The 23,204-nt window shown below is 34.7% G+C and overlaps 1 protein-coding gene across 4 annotated transcripts in view; it reads left to right on the forward strand.

Annotated features, from left to right (window-relative positions):
* The first annotated feature begins 18,746 nt into the window (after window positions 1-18,746).
* The window catches only part of LOC106868436 (ATP-dependent RNA helicase A), a 58,629-nt gene continuing 54,171 nt past the window's right edge, over window positions 18,747-23,204 (forward strand). For 2 of the 4 annotated variants that reach the window (XM_089360892.1, XM_014913702.3), the window contains exon 1: window positions 18,747-18,827. The gene's annotated coding sequence lies outside the window, so the exon portion shown is untranslated. Of the gene's footprint in view, window positions 18,828-22,164; window positions 22,388-23,204 lie in introns of those variants that run through there. The other 2 variants (XM_089360885.1, XM_014913703.3) reach the window with 1 other exon arrangement.

A 23,204-nucleotide genomic window follows, 5' to 3' on the forward strand; every position in this document is an offset into this window, starting at 1 on the left:
TTGTTACTGCAGTCAAGAAATACGACAGAATCTTTTTCAGCAGATGGTGTTGCAAATTCCATCAAAGAATTTCACTACAATCCGGATGAAGGAATTACTTTTGCTGCATATTACAGACAATATGAAGACATATTCTGAGAGGAATGCAAGGGATGGTCTAGTAAAAGGAAGGTAAGGCTCCTTTTGCGAAAGCTTGCTACTCCGGAACATGAAAATTTTTGTAACTTTATTTTGCTGAGAAATCCTGCGGAATTGTTTTGATGAAACGATAAATATTTTGACGAATATTTTTTAGCGAGAAAAATTCGCAGTTTAACATTTGAGGGGAATGTTTAAATTTAAAGAAAAACGAGTCCGATGATTTTGTAACATATGCCGGTATGGTTAATAAGGCTTGCAAAAGGTTTAAGCTGGAAGAATTAACACCCGATATGTTCAATTGCCTAATATTCATTAAGGGGCTAGTGGCAACGGAAGACGCGGAAATTAGAAAAAGAATATTATCAAAGTTGAATCAAGATGTGAAACTCACTTTGTAGAAAGTGGCTGAGGAATGCCAACAAATAATAAACCTTCAAGATGATACAAGAAAGATAGAAGACAAGAATAATAATGTACAAATGTGTAAAGAAAGTACAGAAAGAAGGAAAAATTCAAATTCAAAATGGTGCTATGGTTGCAGAGATCGACATTTAAGGAAAGATTGCTCTTTTAAAGATAAAACCTGTTTTAAGTGGGGTAAAATGGGTTTCAGACCAAAATGCAATTAGATACTGGTTCAGATGTATTGATAATAAATACGGCAACATGGAGTAAAATAGGCAGGCCATTGTATAAAAAAATTACTAGGATAACCCACAGTGTGTTAGGGGAAGGAGTTCAATTCTTGGGTGAAATTTCACCAGAAATAAAACTTAAAAACAGGACTCAGAAATGTAAACTAAAAACAGGACTCAGAAATGTAAACTAAAAACAGGACTCAGAAATGTAAACTAATGGCATCTAAGAATACAATGAATCTGTTTGGGACAGATTTAATGGAAGGATTCGACCTCACGGAATACATTATGCAACAAGGTGAATGTGTCACAGTCCATGTCAGAGAAAGCATCGGTAAAAATGAAATTTAAATTGAAAAAGATGTACCCTGATGTTTTTTTGAAAGAGCTCGGTATGTGTAAAAAAATTAAAGTAAAGTTTGAGTTGAAAGAAAATGCGGTGGGCAGCTCTGAGTGGGCAGCTCCTACGGTATATATAAAAAAGAAGAACAATGAGGTAAGAGTATGTGCGGACTTCTCAACTGGTTTTAATGATTGTTTAAAAAATTACAATTATCCGCTTCCAAACCCAGAAGAAATATTTGCTAAGTGCAATGGTGGGAAAATTTTTTCCAAGCTGTATTTGTCAGAGGCCTAAGGCCAATTACTGGTAGATGAAGAATGTGCTAAAGTATTAACAATCAATACTCATAAATGTCTGTACTGTTTCAAAAGACTGCCATTTGGGGTAAAGTTTGCACCAGCAATATTTCAGCAAGTGATGGATACTATGCTAGCAGATTGTGAGTTCACGGTCCCATACTTGGATGACATATTGATCAAAAGTGAATCAAGGGACCAATATACTGAACATATATGAGCAGAAGACTAAGCATGGATATATTAGTAGAAAGCTCTAAGATGATAGTAACATTGATCATTAAAGCAGTTTATCATGGACGAATAGCCAGATTACTACTTCCCACTTTGAAGGGTATGTGTGTGCAATCCAGGAACAGGAAATATTAACCAAGTACCTGATGCACAAAAGGGACAGAGATGCAGGTAAAGCTGTAAAATGTGATAACTGTTGTAGACTTTGTGGAGTTCACGTTGAAGATATCACTCACATCATAAGTAGTTGCCCGAAAATGTCATCAAGGTATTATTTACCGATGAGACATGATGCTGTAGCTAGGGCACTCTATAATGAAATCCATTGGAAAGATAGACTTTAGGCCAAAGAAATAAGAACTTAGAGTGTGGTAGAAGCCATAGTCACTCATAATAAAAAGGAGTACTGGTGGAATGTCCCAATGAAGATCTCAATAAAATGTATGCACAACAGAGCTGATATAATGATTTGAGATAGAGAAGAGAAACTGTGCACAGTTGTGGAAATTAGCTGCCCTGTAGATGTTAACGTCAAGCTGAAGATCAGTGAAAAAGAGAATACCTATGCTGAACTATTGAAAAATCTGCAGTTACTCTATCCAGATTACAAGTTCAGGTTTATACCTGTAATTATTAGGGCCCTGGGATATGTAACACACTGCCTAAATACCAATCTTAAGAAATTAGGCTTTCCAAAACCAGAAAGGAGAAAGCTAATTTGAAGACTACAGATCTAGTCCATCACTGGAACTGTAAAAATCTGTAAAACTTTCCAGAAGTTTATCATTTAAATATATATGAACATGTCGAGATATGTAACTATATGCATGAGAATACATGCATAAAGCAAAATATACAAATCTGCACATATACATACATACGTACATACATACAAGCAAAAAACCCTGTTGTTGATAAGTTCCAATGAAGGAGCCTTAAATCTAGGTTAGAAACTGACTCTTTCTCTATTAGCAAGAAATCTTGAAATAAAACTGAACAATGACATACATATGTACACGCACGCACACATACTCAAAAACTGCCTGCTGACCTTCCACTGACCATTGTCCATAAGCACCCCCCAACTATTCCTGCTACTAATTCCTTCCACTACGTCACACACACACACACACAAAAACACACACATACACACTAACAGATAAACCACCAAACCACGCACACACACATACATACGCACACACACGTTCTGTTATTACACACAGACACTTGCAGACCCTCGCGCACGCACACATATTCACCTCCCTTTTTCACTTTCCTGTCTTAGAAAGAACTTTTCCTCCACCACCTCCTCTTCCGGTCCTTCCACAATGTAACCTTGTGGGCATCGGTGCCGATTTTTTCTTCCTCCGTTTTTCCATTCTTTGAACTTTCCGTCTTTCCGATGAAGGGCTCCGCCCGAAATGTCATACTCTCTCTCTTTCCTTTCCATCTAATAACACTATCCGTATCACGTCCTCACTTTGTTGTTTTTTTGTTATTGTTTTTTGTCTTTTTTTTAACTATATACATATATATATATATATATATATATATATATATATATATATATATATATCAGTTGTAGTGTGCAAGAGAGACGATTGCACTGGTATGGTCATGTGGCGAGAATGGATGAGGATAGCTGTGTGAAAAAGTGCTACACCCTAGCAGTTGAGGGAACCTGTGGAAAAGGCAGGCCCAGGAAGACCTGGGATGAGGTGGTGAAGCACGACCTCCGAACATTAGGCCTCACCAAGGCAATGACTTCTGACTGAGACCTTTGGAAATATGCTGTGCATGAGAAGACCCAGCAAGCCAAGTGAGACCAAAATTCAAGGCCTCTGTCAGGGATGTAGGCAGCCCACTTATGCGTACCTTTCCTTCATTGGACACTAAACTCCGCTTGCGAAGACCTGTTGAGGCAAGTGAAATCAAAATCGAAATAAATTCGACGACTGGCCCCCGTGCCAACATCTCCTTCATTGGACACTAAACTCAGCTTGTGAAGACCTGTTGGGGCAAGCGAAAGTGAAATTATGATGGCACCTGTACCAGTGGAACGCTAAGAGCAGCGTCGCCTTCCTGGCACTTGTGCCAAAAGTCATTTGAGCGAGATCGTTGCCAGTGCCGCTGGACTGGCTCCTGTGCAGGTGGCACGTAAAATACACCATTCTGAGCATGGCCGTTGCCAGTACTGGCTGACTGGCCTTCGTGCCGGTGGCACATAAAAGCACCCACTACACTCTCAGAGTGGTTGGCGTTAGGAAGGGCATCCAGCTGTAGAAACTCTGCCAAATCAGACTGGAGCCTGGTGTAGCCATCTGGTTCACCAGTTCTCAGTCAAATCATCCAACCCATGCTAGCATGGAAGGCGGACATTAAACGATGATGATGATGATAATGATATATATATATATATATATATATATATACACACACATATACATATACATATACATATACACACACACATATATATATACACACATATATACATATATATGTATATATATACATATTTATATATACATGAATATATATCTTTATTTCATTCACACACACATGAATATGCATGTGTGAACATATGCATATTCATGTGTGTGTGTGTTTGCAACTATGCACATTTATATACATAGATGCATACATGTAAATGTAAGTGAAACAATATATGCATGTATGTACATATACATACATACTACATATGTGCATGCATTCATGCATGCATACATACATATATACATACATACATACATACATGCATACATACATACATACATACCTACATACATACATACATGCATGCATACATACATACATACATACATACATACATACATACATTTGTATGCACTCATACACAGACAAACACACATGTATACACACATTTATTCCTATTCATATAAATACACCTATGCACTGTTTATTGGAGTTTTGCCAGTGGTAGGTTACATTTTAAGGAGCAAAATTTCATTATCAGATCGTCTTTTCAACATTTCAACTCCTTCTACCATAGATTATAGAATATTAATGCGTTAGTGAGAAGATTAATTCAAGTAAAGTAGAAATTATAGCTGTAAGCAAGTTATATTTCAGTTTAATTTTATAAGAAATTTCATGCCTTATATATGGTTAAATTCAAAGATTTAACTTCAGTAATTTGGTGAAGATTTTTTTAAATATTAGTAGCAATAATGGTTTGAAGATTGTATTCCAGTATAGCAGACTATGCCATGACGGCTAGCTCACACTAAAGAAATAAAATAGTGTGCAAGTTGCATCATCTCAAGCATTATCATTTGAATTACATTAAGTTTACTGAAAAAAATTATAATATAAAATGAAATATTATAACTTGAGAAATATTTTCTTTTCATAAAGAAACATTAAATTAGAACGGAAATTTTATAGTCATTTTATGAGCAAGGACATCTTATTAATTTAATAAAAGCTTCTTATTTCTTTCTCTCCTCTTTTTTTTTATTCACAAAGTAGCCTCTCTGTTTTTAGATGAGCCAGTGAGGAAACATCTGCATGGTTGATGTATCAGCTAGAAATTACAACTAAAATTGCCCTCAAATTACACATCATCATCTTAAGAAAGGAAAGATGCATTGAAAACTGGAGACATAGATATACAAAATGAAGAGATGATTATGGCTGGAATGACTAAAAGTTTTGGCTTGATCGATCAAGCCTGACTTGGGATTAAAAAAAGACACTGTTTCTAGATATAGCTCCCCTATGATAAAGAAAGTATGGTGTTTTTCCTGATGCTATTTCAAATCAAGTGAGATTTTTCTAAGATCTTGAGAATAACTTAATTTCGAAAAGTGGCTTTCATATATTTTAGAGAGAAAAAGATAACTTAGAAAAATTACTTAGATGCACCATCTGCAATAAAAATAACAGTCAAAGTAGTTTTACCATATTTAATGCCATGAATCTTAAAGAACTAATTAGAAATAATTATGCTGTGAGGAAAAGACTATTAATCAATGACCAAGGCAGTGTGATTAAGAAGTTTGCTTCACACCTGTGTAGTTTTGAGTTCAGTTTCTCTGCATTGTACTCTTATTGTTATATATTATTACCTTTGACCAACCAATGCCTTGTGAATGAATTTGGTAGGCAGAAACAGTGAGAAAACCTGTTGTGTGTGTGTGTGTGTGTGTGTGTGTGTGTGTGTGTGTGTGTGTGTGTGTGTGTGTGTGTGCGTGCGCGCTTGTGTGTGTATGTGTTTACATGTGTATCTTCACCACCAGACCAATAGTATTAGTTTGTTTGTGTCTCTGTAACTTAGCAGTTCAGCAAAAAGACTAACAGAATAAGTACTACTCTTCAAAAATTAGTACTAGGATCAATTTGTTCAACTAAATCTTTCAAGATGGAATCCTAACATGAAACAAGTAAAAGAATAAAATAATATTCTGGCAAATGTGGGAGACAGCCCCAGGCATGTTTCAATGTTATTAAATTTCCTCAGTGAAGCATAGATTTCACTGTACTTGCCAAAGTATTTTTTTTTTTTAGTTTCTCTGATGTTCTTACAAGAGTATTAAGATGTCTAAAGACATTTATAACACTCAGGAAGTGAAAAATGGCATCAACTAGAAAATCATACCACATCACAGATTAGGCTTGGGAAGAGTCTTATCACCGCTATGAGAGTTATGAGAGATTAGACAGATAAATACATAGGAAATAAATCAATCGATAAAAAGAATTAAAGACAAGCTAATTCAGAAAGTTATAGTTTAAAGTTTACCAGAGTCTATGATATTGCAAGCATTCAGAGTATGTTTAGAGGATTCCAATCTGTTGCAAGTGAAGATGCTTAGTGTAATGGTTAAGGTTTTGAACTAAAGATTAGTAGATCATAGGTTCAATTTTTGAACTGGGCAGCACATTAAGTTCTCGAGCAAGACACTTGTTTTTGTGTTGCACCACTAAACTCGGCAAAAAATGAATACAAGTGATACTTGGAGATTAGCTCTGTAACTGACTGGAGTTCTGGTCAATGGGGAGTTTTATATTCTAAACTAGTGGGTCTCAACCATTTTTTGCCTATGGACCCCTTTGATTCCTATTTAATTCTACTGGTCCCCCATAGCCATTCGATGTGTGTAAAAAAACATCCTGCTGTATTTACTCTCTCTCTCTTTTACTCTTTTACTTGTTTCAGTCATTTTGACTGTGGCCATGCTGGAGCACCACCTTTAGTCAAACAAATCGACCCCAGGACTTATTCTTTGGAAGCTTAGTACTTATTCTATCGGTCTCTTTTGCCGAACCACTAAGTTATGGGGACGTAAACACACCAGCATCGGTTGTCAAGCGATGTTGGGGGGACAAACACAGACACGCAAACATATACACACATACACATATATATACACATATATGACGGGCTTCTTTCAGTTTCCATCTACCAAATCCACTCACAAGGCTTTGGTCGGCTCGCGGCTATAGTAGAAGACACCTGCCCAAGATGCCATGCAGTGGGACTGAACCCAGAACCATATGGTTGGTGAGCAAGCTACTTACCGCACAGCCACTCCTACGCCTATTAAATATTATTTGGAAAATAATTTGTGTATTGTAGAAGTATAAGAAATTTATTGCACATAAACTTTAACAACAAAATTTTATATAGACCCCTAAGGGTCTATAGAGAACTTGTAGAAGTATAAGAAATTTATTGCACATAAACTTTAACAACAAAATTTTATATAGACCCCTAAGGGTCTATAGAGAACTACTGCTCCAAACTTTAAATATTTTGAAAATCTGGATATGATCTGGCCACATGAGGCTGTTCGCTTGAGGCAAACTATTTTTACATTGTTGAAAGCATTCAGACCAGATTTCAAGATTGCAAAATTGAGAGTAACCTGATACCATAATCTGTTGCTTCCTAATATCTCATTTTTTTAGAAATTTTCCTACTTCTTCCTCCAACCTATCAGCCATTGAGATTCTGCAAAGGTCATGTGTACTGATTAAATCATAAAAGTTTTATTTTCTTTAAAATTCAAACTTAAGTGATAATCCCCAAAACAGGTACTTCATTTGTTATTATCAATGAAGTATATTTGCTTGTAATGTTTACAACAATGCAAGCCCAGAAATCGAAATATATTAATAAATTTTCAATGTGTCATGATGTAGAAAATGATGAAGTGATAAGAATGTTAGCAGTTATAAATTAATTGAACTTAAACTACCGGAAGAAATACAAGTGCTATCAATATCAGGCATAACAACAATAACTTAGCTAGAAGATGACATTAATGTGCTATGGAATCACAAAGAGCTAACACCAATAACTGATGATGCATTACTTATAGCTGATATAAATTTAACATAAAATGTAAATAACGCACAACATCAATAATCTGTGACAACCATAATTTACGGCACCATTATCATTAGGTCAATGACAGCAGTAATAATGATTTCTTAGATTGGTACCATTTTAATAAATCTGGGGAAAGCTGATTGAATTTATGCCCTAGTATATTACTAGTATGCCGATATTTATTTTGATCACTGTGGAAAAAGAAAAAAAAATGACAAACCCAGCATGGCTTAAACTCAGATCTGCAAGAATCTTTTACTTTTTCTTTTGCTTGTTTCAGTGTATGTGACTCTGTGTGTAAATTCATAAACACACACACACACACACACATATATATATAAATGACTGTCTATATTCTGTGCAACTTCCCTCTACATCCCCTACACTCTTTGAAAACATACATAGCTTTGGTCATAATTTGCTATTATGTCATAGCATTTCTAAAGCGAGTTGATTGATTACCAAACATCTTCTCCTATAGTTATGAAGGCCTTGATTTCAAGAATTAAAAGAAGCTGCAGAACTCATGAGTGTTAATGACTGCAAAATATGCTGAGCAACAGAATTAATTCCAGGTTGCTGTCTCAGCATGTAGGCAAATACAGTAGTAGCAAACAGCTAGAGAATAGCTAAGATGGAATTTGAAACCAAATCCACATTTTTATACATTGTCAAACAAATCCTCAGTCTATTGATTTAGCCTTATTGCACTTACAGATTAATGAGAAAAAGTTGACCTCTTGATCTTTCTCAAGTCATTCTTTGATCAATTCTGATTAAGAATGAAGAACCCTATTGTTTAGCTCAACTTACTTTAGTCAGCAAGTTATAAAAACACAAGCAAATAGCTATCATCTCCTATTTGGCCAATCCACTGTGGACAGACAGCAACTCCGTCAGTATGCTGATCAACACATGCAAAAGTAGACCTCTTAATATATTATTCTACCTTGATTGTTTTATTCCGTCTTTCTCTTTAACAGCACAAAGATGAAGCTAGCTCCCACATACGATGATCATGGAACCAGAGACAAATATTCTACCGCATCCACGAAAAGCTGTGTACACAAACAAACAACCAGATAAGGTTGTATATTTTTTATATATTGTAATAACTAATATTATATTCATTTTCAACATTGTAATGACATGATCATTGATATATAATAAATGGCCTTATTAATAATCAAGTAACTATTGTTTTCCAATCATTTCTGGTTTACATTTTCACATTTAACCCTTTTGATGCCAACCTGCCTGAAGCCACCCTTGGTTCCATGATACAAACCTTTAAATTTAAATCTTCCACCAAAATTTCAGGTTATTTATGTTCTAAACACCAGTTTAATTGTGATAATTATTTGTGTAAATTTTTCATTGTTTTTTAAATTAACTGAAACAAAGTTGGTACATTTCAACAGTAATGTGGTAACGAAAGGGTTAAATAGTGTCATTACACAATATATACTCTATACTGCTCACATATGGACGCAACATGGCCAAATGGTTAAGAAGTTTGTTTTATAATCCTGAGGTCCAAGGTTTAATCGCACTGCTTGGCATTATGGGTAAGTATCTTGTGTCTTTTACCATTACCTCATATCAATGTAATGGAAACTAGGAAGACAGAAACTGTGCACAAGCTCATTGAATGGATTGTACATGTACTTGAAAGGTAGTCTTTTCACACTGTGTCATGCTGATCCTACCTCAGATCTACATTACGGAAACAGGTGTCTGTAGAATTCCCATCCACTTCCATGCTAATTCAATGAGCAGATAATCCAATTGGATGAACAACTGAATTGATTTCAATGATGGATCCTCTTTATTGAAATCAACAGAATTCACTAACTCATTACTTTACAATGCTCACAAACCAATGAGAGAGCTTTTAGATGATTCTTCAACCTGCTAGAAATAGCAGCTAAATCTGCTTTAAATGACTACCTACTATACACATTAGTAATGTTGTCCAGATACACTATGTCTGAAACTGTTGGAATGCCTCTGATGATTACAGATCTCCTTGACCAAGCAACCACAAAAACAGTGGCAAAGATGAACACAAGCTAATGTGAACACTATTGTCCCGAAGATGCCATTTAAACTGCAAGAATAGCAACTTAATTTTCTTCAAAACACACACTACTGTCTTCAGTAAGGAAGATACATAAGATACTGTCTCACTACATCATGTGGAAAAAAAGACAGAATAGTCATGACTAGAATGCTTTGATCAGAGGCCTCCACAACCATGAAAAGTGAAACAGTTTATGGTAAACAAAGGCATTTACAAAAGAGATGAGATGGTCATGATCAGAGTGCCTTTGGTCCTAGGCTTGCTCAGTCAAAGCTGACTTCAGGTTAAACAACAACTATTCCCAGATATCACTTCCTATGATAACATGCTATATATAGCTCTCTATGATGTTGTTATAAGTCTTATAATACCTGTCAAATCACCAGTAGCTTCTGTCTGGATTAGAGCTCTATATGATAAGCTTTTGAAGCATTCTTCAATGTTAAAGTTATTCTCCAAAGAATCTAGTAATACCAAGTTAAACTGCTGAGATTTAACCCTTTAGCATTTAATCCAGCCATATCCAGCCCAAATATTCTACCTGTTTTATGTTAAACTGACTACATCCACCTCTCACACCTACCCTCCAATGTCATTCTAAAAACATACCAACATACCATTGAAATCTTGAAGCTACAAAATAACATGTGATTAATTCAAAGCAATAGGAATAAATAAGTATTATAATTTGACAAAGAAACCTGAATGCTAAAGGGTTAAGTGTTATTGCCAAAGGCAAAGCACAGTATCTGACACATAATTTACATCATTCCATTGTTCATATCAAACAGGTATAGGCAAGGCTGTGTGAGGTACAAGTGTGGCTGTATGGTAAGCAGTTTGCTTCTCAACCAAATGGTTCTGGGTTCAATCCCACTACGTGGCACCTTGGGCAAATGTCTTCTACTATAGCTCTACACTGACCAAAGCTTTGTGAGTGGATTTAGTTGACAGGAACTGAAAGAAGGTCATCATAAATATATCATCATCATTGTTTAACATCCATATTCCATGCAGGTATGCATAGGACAGTCTAATAGAAAACTGGTGAGCTGCAGGGCTACATTGAAGGGTTTAAGTTGAACAAACTAATCCAAGTATGTTTGTGCATGTGTATGTGAATCTAAACGATGATACGACTGTCTATATTCTGTGCAACTTCCCTCTACATCCCCTACACTCTTTGAAAACATACATAGCTTTGGTCATAATTTGCTATTTTTGTCATAGCATTTCTAAAGAGAGTTGATTGATTACCAAACATCTATATATATTATCAATCATCGGACATACTCAGCATATGCTTTGTTAGTTAAAACACTTGAAATTCATAGACACAAGAGACAACTCAACTTGAATCGAATTCAGGAGTGACGGATACTGACATTTCACCATTTTGACTTGAATCACCAGTCTATGACTATATATAAGTAGTGTCATAACTATTTGCTGATGTGCCATTTGCTATATTATATATACATATATATTAGTGACAATTATAATTCTCCATTTTGGTGAAAAATTGCAAACTGCTCTTTACTTTAATTTTATATATACACATTAGCGAATCGCTAAACCATCCAATAATTTGGATGACAAAAACATAAATACAAATAGGAGGTCTGGAGAAAGTTGAACAATCTAGTGGGCTTAACTGATGAAGCAACGGAAATTGCTGAAACTGTTGTCAGTATTAAGAATTCTCAATCAACATTTTTTGGGATAACTACAATCCCTGTTAGCATATATGTTTTCATCCATGTGCATTAAGTACAGCACTAGAGCACTTTAGCTCTTATTTCTAGCTCAATGTAGATGTTTCCAAACACCCTAATCATAATTAGTGTCAATTATAAATCTCCTTTCTGGTGAAACATTGCAAACTGTTGTATATATTGATTTTATATATAGACATTAGCGAATCGCTAAATCATTCAATAATTTGGATGACAAAAACATAAATACTAATAGCGAAATGGGGACTGGCTTGTGCGGGTGGCACATAAAAGACACCATTTCGAGCGTGGCCGTTTTCGTGCGGGTGACACGTAAAAGCACCCACTACACTCTCTGAGTGGTTGGCGTTAGGAAGGGCATCCAGCTGTAGAAACTCTGCCAAATTAGATTGGAGCCTGGTGTTGCCATCCGGTTTCACCAGTCCTCAGTCAAATCATCCAACCCATGCTAGCATGGAAAGCGGACGTTAAACGATGATGATGATGATGATGTCCTGAAAAAGCCGAGCAATCAAGTGGGCTGAACTGATGAGGCAACAGAAATTGCCGAAACTGATGTCAGAATTAAGAATTCAGGATTGGCATTTTTCAGACAATTATGGTCCCTATTAGTATATATGTTTTCATTCATGTGCGTTAACTACAGCATTAGAGCTCTAGCTCTTATTTCTTCCAATGTTGGTGTTTCCTAACACCCTAGTCATATTTAGTGACAATTATAAATCTCCTTTATGGTGAAACATTGCAAACTGCTGTTTATATTAATTTTAAATATATATATATATATATATATACATATATATCATAAGGGCACATGAAGTGCCTACCTGCTTGAAAGTGGTGTTAAAACCTTCAACTAAGCCACCAATGACACTGAAAAATTCAACAGATAACAACAGTAATTGAGTGAATGAGTAAAAACATTTTGCCATACCATCACAGCTTAATGCTATATAGTTTGGTAATTTGGATATGATAAATATAAATTTTAATTATATAGGTATCTAATGCTATTTAAAGCCTGAAGCCACCTATATTATTGTTGTTATCAATTTATATTTACTACAGATAGTAATAACAATAATAATATCTTTATAAATATTCATTTTTGAATATTTACTCCTTATAATATATACACAGACATGCAGGAAATAAATAAAACATATTTAATTTTCAAAATTTCTGATCTAAGCATCTTCATATGTTTTCAGCAGTGTACAATTTTCAATGTAATTATTCTTTTTCATTCCAGGTGCCATTATATTAAACATTTGTGAAGAGTAGCCATCCACACACAAAATATTCAGCAGAACTGTCAGATTTTCAAAGAGGTTGTGTTGGTGGGCAATCTGAGGCTGGTCTTAGCCAACAAAAAATTGCCGAAAATCTTCAAATTCCTCTTTCTACTGTTAATTGAATTATAGTGCAATTCAAAAGCCAAGGAAAAGAATCAACAGATTCTCGTCCCAGCTGACCTGGGCCCTCGGGAAGGAAGCTTCGCTGTTTGAAGAGAATTGTGGAAAGCAAACCCCATTTGAAGGCTTCTGACATTGCAAAACAGCTAGAAGTTAGTCCAAGAATGTGTGTTACATATTTGCATAAGTTTGGGTATTATAGACGAGCAGTTAGAAGAAAGCCTTTCCTTCAACCAATTAATATCATGAAAAAAAAGAAATGGGCTAAAGAGATGTCAGAAAAATCCAGTTCATTTTGGGATAGAGTGATTTTCTCAGATGAATCCAGATTTGCATTCTTTTCAAACAGTGGACATGTTTGGGTCTGGAGGCTTCCAAATCAAGAATTTGATTTGAAACGACTCCAACCAACTGTAAAATATAGCAGTATCTCTGTAATGGTATGGGAAGCTGTTACCAGCAATGGTCGTTCTGAGCTGATCGAATGTGTTGGAACCATAAACTCTGAAAAATACATCGAAATACTTAAGCAAGGACTACTTCCAACATATTCACATGATAACATAACAAAAAATGAGTTTTTATTCATGGAAGATGGGGTTCCATGCCACACAGCAAAAAGGAATCAACAATGGCTGACTGAAAATAGAATCATAAAGCTTCCTTGGCCGAGCCAATCTCCTGACATGAACCCAATTGAAAATCTTTGGAGCATACTAGATAGAGCTTTATGAAAAACTCAACAGAAACCTAAATCTAAAGATGAATTGTTTCGATTGTTGTGCGAAAAGTGGGCAGAAATTCCACAAGAGACAATTACAAAGCTCATCAGTTCAATGCCAAAAAGAGATTCTGAATTAAAAACTGCAAAGGGAATATCAACTAAATACTAAAATATGTAGTCCTACCTATCAATTACTTTTCAATTGTTTACTTTGCATATTAAATAAAAGATTTTGAAAATTAAAGGTGTCTATTTACTTCCTGCATGTCTGTGCATATATGCTTTCAGTGCAAATTGTTTTTTATACAGCGCCGAGTTTACAATCCTGTAAATAATAATAATGGTATTTTTATATAAGCTTAAAGCTTATGGCAATCACCGTGCAATGACTAGGGAAATAGTCTAATTAAGGGGCATTGTAAGCCCTCAACAGAAAAAAGAAGGCTTTCCTATCCACGTGGGAGTTGAACCCACATCCCTTTGTTAACGCGACTAAGTGTGTTACCTTTACATACACACACACACATGCATGCAAATAGATATATGTATATATATATATGATCGGCTTCTTTCAGTTTCCGTCTAGCAAGTACACTCACAATGCTTTAGTTGGCCTGAGATTAGAGGAGAACACTTGTCCAAGGTACTGCACAATGGGACTGAACCCAAGAACACATGGTTGAGAATTTTGTTCCTCAGATGTGACATAAAAGAGAAAAAGAAAACCCTTACCATAAGAATTTCTTCTCTGTTTTTATCACTTATAGATCCATTTACATCTAGGAAACATAGATGTGAATGTGAATGGAATGAAGCCCAGTACTTAACTGATATTTTACTTTATTGATCCTGCTAGGATGAAAGGCAAAGTTAAAAGTGACATGATTTCATTTTAGAGTTTAAAGTGTCATACCTAAATACTATACCTATGTAGTAGAGCTTTTGCTGAATTCTGAACCATTGTTCTTAGATTTTTCTAACTTAAGACTATATTATCACCATAAAAGGCATGCCTATGTGAATATGGCTTGACTAATCAGCATTGGCTGACTTGTCATGGTTGCCATGTCAAACCTCAAAGTATGTATGTGGGTTTTCCTACCAAATAGCTTGATAAAAGGTTCTGGAAAAATTGGTTTATGGTTATAAAAAGCTGGTTAAATTCAACCTCAGACTAGATCCACTCAGCATTCCACATGAAACTATACCACTTTACTCAGTGAGTTGGTCTCTTGCTTTCTTTTACATTTCCGTTTTAACACGCTTATGTATTACTTATATGCTCAGATTTTAACTTCTTCAACTGATTTCATCTTCAATAACTAAGAACTAATTTCGTATTACCTAGTACATAAGTTGTACTACAGAAGGTTCCACTTGTTCTAATAAATCATTTATATATATGCAAATAAAAATAAATAGTGCAGGTTAAATAAAATATATGAAAACACAAATAAATATTAGTGGGGTTGTAGTGGGGCTTAGATTTTGAAACCACATTTGCTCAGTAACGAGAAATAGGCCACAGTATATCAAGTGATTTGGCCTAATTATTAGCCAATAGTATTTCGACTCTAATTGTTTGTATAATTTCCAACAGAAATTTTCATGAGTTTCTCACTGAAACAGGTATAAATTAAAATGCATGCCACAATCTGAGAGGCAACAGAGAAGGTAAGTTTCTTGGTCGTTGCCTGTTTTAAAGGAATTGTTTGTCTACAATGGACACAGAATTTTTCTGCTTCTCACATGACAATATAACTAGCTTTCCTAGCTAACATGTAGTCATATCTTCTATAACAATAAATGTGAAATTCTGTTTATCTAGGACCCCTGTATCTCAGTCTACATTTGCTCTAGATAGACATATTATACCTTTTTGGAATCAGGATGTCCTTCACTTGCCCTTCATTTGGTTCTTGAACATCCAGCATTGGGATCTGATTTAAAAGCATTTAGGTTGCTATTTCTTGCAAGTAAAGCTTGACTGATTCACACCATCTTGATTGGTGTTTGTCAGATGATGTTAGAGATTAATGGGGAGATTAATGACATTAGCTTCACTAATTTTACGTCGAGATAAGAACTCTGGGATAAATTGGTCAACAGTTGGAATTCAAATTGGGACTGAAACATTAGAATAATTGCATTACAGAATTAATTCTCATCTCTCCTTAACCTGCAGTCAAACACCACCAGGGCACAATGATTATAGTCATGCTATTTAATTCTCCTTAATTTTGGGCCACAAGCCCAATTAGCCCTCCACAGGAGCTAGCTTAAAAGTCTGCATGGAGTGCGACTTTTAAGCTAGTTAGTAATAAATGCTTATCTAGACACTTCTGGCATGCAGTTTACACCTGGCAAAAACTTCTGTATGCTTTAATTAAGTAAATGCTTTTGTTGAGAATATTGAATGAACTTAATTTTAATTTGGGTGACAGCAAAAAGCCAAAATCAGTCTTACCAATTATTGAACACCTATTTAATCAAGTTTCTGCAAGGTCATTATTGCCTTCACACACAGATTACCCAACATTGTGACCTACCAACAAAGAATAAATGACTTAAAAATTCCAAATTAGGAACGTTTTGTCTGATGCTCTAACAATTCTGCCATTGTTAAACAGAGGCGTTGCTTTGAAAGCGTATTGTACTAAAAGATTACATATGTAAGCCCCCACTCTGTATGTATTTATTGGCATTATTTCTATGTATTTAGTATGCAGAAAACTATTCTAAAGTATTTTCCCTCAGTTGATACTGATAATTGATGTGTATACATTGCCTCTGTTTCTTTTTAAATCTATCAATTCATTGTCATAACAATTGAGAATATGCTCTGCTGAGGAGATTTTAATAACATAGAAACAGGTTTATTGCTTTCACTTTTAAAGAAGTGATCCACATTTAATCGCAATGCCTTTTACTTTTTTGAAAATTTCAATTAACTGTTATTATTTGAGTTATGTGGTTACTTTTTGATCTTAAAAACCTATTGAAGTAGTTTTTATTTACTAATTGCTTTGGTAATTCCGTTTAATCGAAGTTTTACAATCGCTATACTACATTTCTGAAATCCTGCTATTATATGCCTCTAGTAGCAGAACGCTTCCTTGATTTTACCCCAGCCCTATTATATATTTATCCCTTTCATAAAGACATCACAGTTGAGAAAATTAATTCCGATATATTGACCGAACCAATATTGAACGTACCTTACACTCCTAATGTTTATTAAACGGTATTATGTTTAAAAGTCTATGATGAGAAATAACCTTTCCTTTAGTGTTATATCTTTTTTTAATATGGCGGGGTGAGGGTGGGATATCATCTCCATTTTTGTCTCATTTATTAAGGAAAATGATGAATACAACTGATCAGACCTATTGAACGAATAGAATTCTTTAAATAGATTAATGTCCTGATAAAATAGGTGAGTACGGATGTTTGGGGCATAAGAAAAGCCTTTCTCGAAATATCAGAACCACCCACCTTCTTTACGGCACATGAACTCATTTTACAGATTTTAACTGCTTTGTGATATATATATATATATATTATATATATATATCGTGTATCTGCAGATCATCACTAGTTTTTCTTAGATTCTATATTCTTTTCCTTTTACTATCCAACGAATAATGAAGGCATTCCTCACCACCACCACATCAGTAATCAAAGTAATAGTGCCGACTGTCTGATGTTATGATTGTGGTGATGAAGATGCCGTCAAAGCCAGGAATCCGTGTCGGTTAACGATAAATATCTTAAACAACTATTATATATACCATATATAATTTTATTGAAATGCACGTACATAATAGCATATTCGCAAAAACCAGAGATTGTTAGTCCCCGGTTAGTTCTCACTGAGCAAACCTACAACGATCAAAGGTATTCCAGCCATGGCCATCTCGTCTTTCTCTTGGGCAATACTTTTATAGGTTTACAATATGTCCCTCCCTTTTCGAGACAACAACACGTAATTTACTGAAAAATGTAGCTGCTATTTCTAGCTGATCGAGTTTCTTTGGTGAAGTTCGGAGAAACTTACCCAGAGTCGATAACATAATCAGTAGGGTCTCGCACCTGATTACCAGATGTAGGTGGGCTAGGAATGTAAGAGATAGAGTGGCTGCATTACATCTCGCAGCCGTCGACACAGTCGGAGTAGTCGTAGACAAATACACTTCCTTGAATTCTACTGATGACAGCGGCGATGACAAAAAGAGGTCCTTTATACGAGGAAAAATTATCCTCTCATTCTAGCATAGTTTATTTACAAACAGCAAAAACAAACTAAAACAGAATGTGCATCTTCAAACACATTGTCTGATGTTTTGTTTTGTTTGTTTTCTTCCTCGTTGTTAAGAAGAAAAAAATGATCAAAACAAAACAAAACACCGAGTTCATTTCACTCAAAATGTAAATTGAGATCTAAATTTTATTATTAATAGGAGTATTTAATGTAGCAGATATATCTGAAATGTGTTTTAGTAATAAATAAATGAACAGATATACAAAATGGTAACTTGAACGAAATAAAAACAAAAATGGCATGTTAAGTAATATACTCGGTAATGAGAAAATACTGAAAATTTATTAAGAATTTTTATGCTCAAGATATTCAATGAATATCAACAGTATTATTTATGATAAAATTGATTATAATTATTATTAGGAAAACTATTTCTCCAGTTGTATTCTTACATTATACTTTAGTCCATCATTCTATTGAAATCACAAGTTAGCTCCCTTGGACACCGTTATTGAACGAGTTAAAGGAAATCGCCATCTTGCTGTCAACTTTAAGTAAATGGTTTCATTGCAATCGTCGACTTGCATTGTGATTTGAAGTGAGTATCCGAAATAACGCAATTTTCTAAAATATTTACTCTATTCCAAACTAACTCTTATGTACATATATGTATGTTTATACTTTGTATTGTACAGCAGAGAAGAGTTTTACTGTATAATACAGGACGGCGATACTAAAAGTGATTTATGAAAAGCATTTTAATCCGAACTTCGAACAATAGTTTCATTAATATTTTATATATATATATGTATATATATACATACACCATGCATTGTATTTGTTAGACAGTTTGCATTTGTCATCAAAATACACGAGTAAAAAGAAAACGGACAGATGTAGGGATCATAACAACGTCTTTCTAAATAAATACTTTTAATAAATTAAGGAAGCGATGTGAAATTTGTTCAATTTTATTAACTCTTTTTGTTTCTTTTTTAACTTTGGTTCTGATGACAGTTGTTATTTCAACGTCTGGTTTAATGTTAGAGTTAAATATAAAAGTCTTATATTTATACTCGAGAATTGGCGTTACATAAACTGTAACAACATCTTCCCCCTAACACAATATTTTATTTATCCTGACAGATTATCGAAAGCTTTTACACGTGGGTTTATGTCTGGATAAATAATAGTTGCTGTTTTCTGTATGCTTGTGTTTAACAATTCGATGAAATCTTTATTTTGTTTAAAGTATTATGATTATCGTTATGGCTATTTGCCTAAACGAAATCACCACCAAAACACTTAGTATTTAGTATGTCATTTGAAGATGACATGCGTAAAAATAATGCCGACTCTGTTGACTTGTACAGGCAAAATGGCCGGCGAGTTTCTGGATAGAATTGCGTTTTGGTTAAACAAGCAAGCTAAGATGTTTTAGTTAATGTTTATGTCGGCACACATAGTGTTCACGATAGTCAGCAAACTAACTACCTCTGAGTGTGAGTTTTGATGTCATTTACACTGGAACATATTGCGAAATTTGTCTGTTAAACATCATAATAATAGAAATTAGCTAAGTTTTTGTAAGTCGTATGAAAAGCCTGGTAGAAACTTCAACTGAAACATTAAAATTTATACTACTGCTTCACGACAAATGAAGAACCTAATGAAATTTTGCCGACTTTATTCACAGATTTTTACCTTCGCTTATCACTAGCTTACCTTCGGATTCTGTACTTTTCTATTCGCTATAATGATTATGATAATTATTCTTCTAATTTTGGCAATAAGGCTTGCATTTTGTTTTTAAAGAGGAGTTAGACTAGTACCGAAAGATCACCGTTAGTCGATTACATTCGACCTCAGTACTCAGCTGGTATTTATTTTATCGATGCCTGAAGGATGATAAATGGTCAAGTCGGCCTCGGTTGAATTTGTACACAACGTAAAAAGCCAGAAGAAAATGCAGCTAAGCATTTTGCCCAACGCACTATCCTGCTTACTGACTATATTTGATAATTCTTTCTAATTTTGGCACAAGGCCAGCAATTTTGAGGGGAGAGGGTATGTCGATATATCGACTCCAAAAGAATGTATGGCACAGTTGACCTCGGCGGGATTTCAACTCAGATGACAAAGAGCCGGAACAAATGTCACTAAGCATTTTGTCAGCTCGCCACCTTTATAATAACAATCCTTTCTACTACAGGCACAAGGCCTGAAATTTTGAGGGGAGGAGTTACTTGATTACATTGACCGAGTGTTCAGTTGGTACTTATTTTATCAACCACAAAAGGATGAAAGACAAGGTCGAACTAAGAACGTAAAGAGGGAAGAAATGTCGTTAAGTATTTAATTCGGTGTGCTAACGGTTGACAACAATAGGGAGAGGGGGTAAATCGATTACATTGACCCCTAAAGGATGAAAGGCAAAGTCGAACTCGGTGGTACCTGAACTCAAAACGTAAAGTCAGACGAAATGCCACTGAGCTCTTGGCCCCTGCAATTTTAGCGGAGGGGATTAGTCGAAAATACCGATTCCAGTACTTGTACTTTATTCAATCAACCCCGAAAGGATGAGCATCGGCGGGATTTGAATGCGGAACAATAAAAAGCCAAAACAAATGCAACAAGGAATTTTTTTTTGTACCGACAAAAAGCGTGTTACATAAGATGTGTGTGTGTGTGTGTGTGTGTGTGACGTCGAATGTATTGAATGTTCATAGTGTACAAATAAAGAAGTCTTTTTGAAACAGAAGCCTCAAACTAGGGATTGACCACAAGTGCCTGAGACATCGGGGACATTATGATTGCGAAATTAAAACAAGATTTACAAGTAAAAGGATGAGATTAATAACTACAAACATTCATAAATATATAATAAAATAGTAATAATTTCTTTTATTTGCCACAAGGGGAACATGATGGGAACGTTACAAAGTACAAACAAAAACATTTACGCAGAATCAATTATGAAATAATATTTATGTAATTCCTTTGTTTGATAAGGAATTACTGATTTATGTAGTTTCGCATTCATACTAGCACGTGTTATAAACACTTTCGCTAATGTAAACATCGGCTACTAGTTAACTCTCAAGTACCCACTATACTAAACTCTAAGAGAAATTAGTTTTACACACACACACAAAAAAAAAAGAAAATTGTTTCAAAGTGAAAATAATAGTACTTCTTCCGAGTACAGTTTGTGAATTCTATTATCCAGGATAGGTTACAGAAGTGTTTAAATTTATAGTTGTATTAATTTGTGGTGATAAGATGTTTGGGAACATTTTTTTTTTCAAGTTTGAAAATAAAAATGATACAACAGTGTAAAATTGTTTTGTTGAATTTAAGAAACCTCCTCCCCGTTTTATTTTTTCACCGATAAAATTTGGTTTTTAATATATTTTAATTTAAATCATTTTATTATATATATATATATATATATATATATATATATATATATATATACCCACTATATATATATAGTGATTTTCAACCTACTGACTTGGAAATATTGTTTATCGTGTTTTGTAAAATAAAGCTATAGACAATAAACTTCTCTATGTCAGTTTGAGTAAATTGTAAAAGTCATGTGAGAATATTATCGAAAGTACCTTATTTCTTTTCCTTTTCCCGCTAATCTTAACTGACAACTGCAGTTTAGCGAGCGATGTTTGGCCTGTATGTTTTGCTGGCACTCTTTTTCAATTTATTACTCAATTGATTATTGATACTTCATGTGCGGGTGAATTTGCTTCTACTGCATACAGTAGTGCTGCATTCTTTTGTCAGTATGTTTGCGTGAGTGTTCAGTAATGAGTTTACTGCGCCCACCGTTGTAGAGGTTTGTGTACTCTGCTTACGTTGTATCAATCGTCATCTTTCCTCCTGCTGCCGTCACTGCAGCTACAAATGCATTTCTGCTCAGTCCGAGTCTGACTCTGGTGTCGCCCTCTCGCTGTGCGATATCGTTATTGTATACGGATTTAGTATCACCGCCTCATTCAGCCTCTTTAACTTTGTTTTTGTACTGGGACTTGTTTAATTTAGCCAAAGGTAAACAAATCGTCTAAGTGGCCAGCCTCGACAGCCGTTTTCTTTTTTTTTTTTTTTTTTTTTCCACCAAGGGGAAACCACGGAAAACTAAAGGTATGCAACAACCATTCTTGGATGAGTCTCAAATGGTATTGCTTCGGAAAGAATGAAAACATGTACTTTTGATCGGAGTTGTCTGAGTCACTCTTTCTCAATCTACTCCTCTGTCTCTTCGTATGTGTTGTGTGTATGTATTTTGGAAACAAAATGTGATTAATTTACTAACCTCAACATTTAGGGGTTTCCCATTTCTCAAACTGTAATAATTGCATACATTAGACGCACACCCACTGAATTTCATGTTGATTCTATTTTTCTATTGTATTTATATGATGTAAACTTTGACTACTACAACACTGTTTTATATATTTATATAATTTCGCGATTTCTGGCGTATATTCCCTCTATAATCATAGCTCCTTTCTCAGTTTGTTTTTGAAAACCACCACTGTTCACAGTAACATTTTTGTCATTGTGATCGGATTTAAAATTTCTTGAACACTTAAAAAAAAAAATGTTAAAAATACTACAGTTTCGTAAAGAATTTACTGAATTTTATCACAGAAGAGAAATCTTACCATCATTTTCAGAAAACAAGTTGTATGTCATGTAAGGGGTATTTCCGCCTACTGACGATTCCAATTGTGGGAAATCCCACATTTGGATTCTATTAATTGCAATTAATTGCTCGTGATGGTAATGGTGATTTAGTTGCTACTTTTTCGTGTATAATTTCTAAGGTCTTCAAATTTCATTTTAAATTTCCACATTGTTATTTTCCCGGCACGTTTGTTTACTGCGTACAAGCAATTTACTAATGTCGTTTGTTGGTTTTCTGTCTATATTGTATAACCCCAAGAGAAGAAAGTGT

The sequence above is a fragment of the Octopus bimaculoides genome, chromosome 1 (genome assembly GCF_046866305.1).
Source record: "Octopus bimaculoides isolate indiv1 chromosome 1, ASM4686630v1, whole genome shotgun sequence".
NCBI classification, from domain to species: domain Eukaryota; kingdom Metazoa; phylum Mollusca; class Cephalopoda; order Octopoda; family Octopodidae; genus Octopus; species Octopus bimaculoides.